This window comes from Protobothrops mucrosquamatus, unplaced genomic scaffold, assembly GCF_001527695.2.
Source record: "Protobothrops mucrosquamatus isolate PMUCROS unplaced genomic scaffold, P.Mucros_1.0 scaffold3611, whole genome shotgun sequence".
In the NCBI taxonomy this organism is placed as follows: domain Eukaryota; kingdom Metazoa; phylum Chordata; class Lepidosauria; order Squamata; family Viperidae; genus Protobothrops; species Protobothrops mucrosquamatus.
This window is the reverse complement of record NW_015389574.1, coordinates 113,775-117,818: the sequence shown is the minus strand read 5'-3', so window position 1 is coordinate 117,818 and position 4,044 is coordinate 113,775.

Genomic DNA, 4,044 nt, shown 5'->3' with positions numbered 1-4,044 from the left:
AGAGTCTCAGCATCTTTTTTACATCATGGTGACCAAAACTGGATGCAGTATTCCAAGTGTGGCCTTACTAAGGCATTGTAAAGTGGTATTAATACTTCACGTGATCTTGATTCTATCCCTCTGTTAATGCAGCCCAGCACTGTGTTGGCTTTTTTGGCAGCTGCAGCACACTGCTGGCTCATATTTAAGTGATTGTCCACTAGGACTCCGAGATCCCTCTCCGAGATCCCTCTCACAGTTACTACTGTGTAGTAACTGTAGTAGTACTAACTGTAGTAGTACTACAGTTACTACTATGTAGCTTAGCACCACCTTGCTTTTTGTGTAGAAGGTGGTGGATTGTAGCTCCAGGCCTATCGTTTTCGTTGTCAGGTTGGTGAGTTTTACGGCCAATACGGTACCGCAGAGTTCTAACCTTGGTACGGTGTGGCCTTGTTGTGTTGTTAGTTTCGCCTTTCCAGTGACGAAACCAACGTAAATGTGGCTCTCCCCACCGTAGACTCTGATGTATCCTACGGCTGCTATCACCTTAGTTGACGCATCTGAGAAGGCATGCAATTATTTCTTTTGTACGGCGGCGGGTGAGATGGAGACATACGTGCATTGCACGTGGATGCTTTGGAGACAACTTAGGAATGTACGCCATGTCTCCCAGTCTTGCTTCTGTTCTGGCAGACGCAGCTCGTCCCAGTCTGTGGTCCTCTGGGAGAATGCGCGTAGCTGCAGAATTTTTTTGTCCTCTATCGACAAGGCTAAGTCATTGTGATTTTTGCTGGTCTGGAACACTGTCGCTTCCAAAACGGGTTTGGTTGTCAGAAGCGTGAAGTGTTCTTGGCATGGTTTCAGGTGAGGTGCTCTCCCATTACTGAGAATGGAGGTCGTTGAGATATTCACCTGGGTTGGAGTTTGCAGCTGGTCAACACAGACCGTTCCTGGGATGACCCATCCAGGTTCCATCTGAAAGACAATTGGGGGGCTTGTTGGGCCTCTGACCATTCCGTGGTAGGCAAAGGTGTCAGGGGCATCTACTCCCAACGGAGCCAAGATTTCAGCTTCAGGATTTAGGAACCGTAAGGCAATTGGGGGAAGCTGGTCAACACAGACCATTCCTTGGATGACCCATCTAGGTTCCATCTTAAAGGCAGTTGGGGGGCTTGTTGGGCCTCTGACCATTCTGTGGTAGGCAAAGGTGTCAGGTGCGTCTACTCCTAACGGAGGCAAGATTTCGGCTTCAGGATTTAGGAACCGTGAACTCCCATCTAACGGCTGGATGTGGAACCCAGTGACTTTCCTCCCCGCCATGCTCTGTGGCACAGAGCACGTTGTGAAAGGCGTTTCTTCGCTTGGAAGTTCACTGGGTTTGGAGCCATGCTGGGGCTCCTTGGTTGAAGGAGGAGTAGAAGCTGCTTGTTGTAGCTGTTCAGAGTCTGGATGCAGGGCTCCTGGGTGCTTGTCACTCTTGCTTGGGTGACACTTCCCGTTAGCTGCGCAAGCTTTGGCCGCATGTTCCAGAGACTCACAGCATTTGAAGCAGACCTCGTACTCTCCCAAGTCCAACCTTCCTCCCCAGGGTGTTGGAGGATCCAATGGTGCTGTGCAGGGGTTGCTGTCAGGCTGGGTTGGTATGGTGTTGTCATCAGGAGCACGATCAGTGGCTTCTCGTTGAACCTCAGAAGCATTGCTCCCAAGAGCAGGGGAATGTGGCACAGACGGCTGGCAGTTTTCTTCAGAATACTTCTTGTTGAGGGTAACTTTCCGTGGCGCAGATGAGGGCCCTTGAAGGTCTGGCCGGAATTCCTTTGTCTTTGCATTGAGCTCAGGAATCACGGCACCTTGTGTGCCCTCCTGCTTAGGAGTATACGTTGTTGCTGGTGGGCTGAAGGGGGGGTGTCGTGATTCAGATGGTACGATGTTGGCTTTCTGGCTGGGTTTCACAACTGGTGGTTGAGATTCTCCTTCTTGTTCACTTGGTTTTGGGAGATTTGTGGACAACTGTGGTGCTCCTGCCTGCTTATGTTGTGGCGCGTTCTGGTCATCCACATAGGCCTTGACGCGGCTATCAAGCTTTTTCTGTAAAGCTGCTGCTTTTGCAGCTGCTTCTACTGCCTCCCGTTCGTGCCATGAAAACTCAAGGTTGGCCTGAGCCTTCATCTCTGCTGCCTCCCGTTCATGCTGTAGAGACACAAGCGTGGCCTGAGCCTTAGCCTCTGCTGCACGTATAGCTGCATCGGCTATTTCTTCCTTTTGCAGCAGCTCTACTTTTGCCACACGCAGGCTCGACATGGCTGCTGCGACTTCGATTTGTACTTGTTCAAGTTGAGCAGCAAGGCTCTCCGCTCTTCAGACTCGGGATGAATGGCTGTGCCGAGATGATGTTTTAGAGGAACGGGAGGCGCCTGAGACAGAGTTCTGACAGGAGGACGAGGCTGCCATGACTAGGAAAGACTCAGAAATTTCCTAGACAATTTGAATGGGTTCAGTGAATTTCACTCTTTCACCACCAAGGGGCGCTGTCTGAGTGGGTAAAGGCTTCAGCAAAGTTTCCTCTTTCACCACCAGGGGGCGTTCTCTGCGTGGGTAAAGGCTTCAGCAAAGTTCCTTCTTTCACCACCAGGGGTGCCTTTCTGCATGGGTAAAGGCTTCAGCGAAGTTCCTTCTTTAACCACTAGGGGCGCTTTTCTGCGTGGGTAAAGGCTTCAGCAAAGTTCCTTCTTTAACCACTAGGGGGCGCCTTTGTGTGGTATAATACAAGCCTGTTATTTGCAGATCAGCCACAAGGGTGTGCTGTATGCAGGTAACATAAATGCAAGCTTGTTGTATGCAGGTTGCCACCAGGCAGCGCCTCTCCTAGACTTCACTTGGAAACAAAGGGTCAGCTAAATTTTTCTTCTTAGAACCACGAGGCTGTAAGCCGTTCTGGAATTTTTAAGGATCTGCTTGTCCGAAGTCAAAATTCCACCTGGACTGTGAAGCTTGCAGTATTAACAAAGATTAATTTGCAGCTTTGTTTCTCCTTAAGTTGATCTGGGGGGGGGGCGCGACTGGGTAGCTTTTGCATAAACAGCTTGGTTCAGGCTTTATTTGCAGATTGGCCAGCAGGGGTCGCTTTCTGTGTAAGCACTTCAGGGAAATTCCCTCTTTGGCTGCCAGGGTACACTTTCTGCATGGGTAGAGACTTCAGGGAAGTTCCCTCTCTGACCACCAGGGCGCACTGTCTGGGTAAGCACTTCAGGGAAATTCCCTCTTTGGCCACCAGGGTACACTTTCTGCGTGGGTAGAGACTTCAGGGAAGTTCCCTCTTTCACCACCAGGGTGCACTGTACTCAGGTGACATAAATGCAGGCTTGTTGTTTGCAGGTTGCCACCAAAGGGCGCTGCTTGCATGGCATAAATACAAGCCTGTTATTTGCAGATCAGCCACCAGGGTGTGCTGCTGCATTAGACTGTGCTTGGAATGTGCTTTTTGCTGTTTATCTCTTTTAATGAGTTGTAAATTCTTTGGGTTTCCTATTTCTTTCTCCAGAGCTAGGCTGCTTGCTTTTAACACAAGTTTGAATTACGTGTTTCTTTCTCTGACGGGGGGGGGGGCCCTCTATCACCCAGCAATAGCTAGTTCTGGTTGCCATGACATTTTATTACTTTATAGCCCTTTTTATGGCTAATCAGGGGGGCCTTCCAATACTTTGCTGAGCTGTTTCTGAGTAATGTGCAGACAAAAGGAACAGAATTCTTTTAGCTGTTTCTTTGCTGCCACAGAAGAGCAGGCTGGAATGCTAATCTTTTTCACTGGAATGACGAGTCAGGCGGATCAGAAGAAGATAGAGTCTTTTAGAAGTTAGGGAAGAGCGGACTTCCGGTGGCAGGCGACCTCGTTGGAAGCAGCTGTTTGCTGCCTCCCGCCTGTTTCAGCGTAAAAGCCGTTTTGACAGCTAGCATCAGCTGTAAAACGGCTTGATACCTTTCCCCTGGGCATAAGGGGATAGGTGAGCTGCCCGGGGTAGGAGTTGAGTTCCCGAGTCGTCCCATGTGGACGATGTAGGTGAG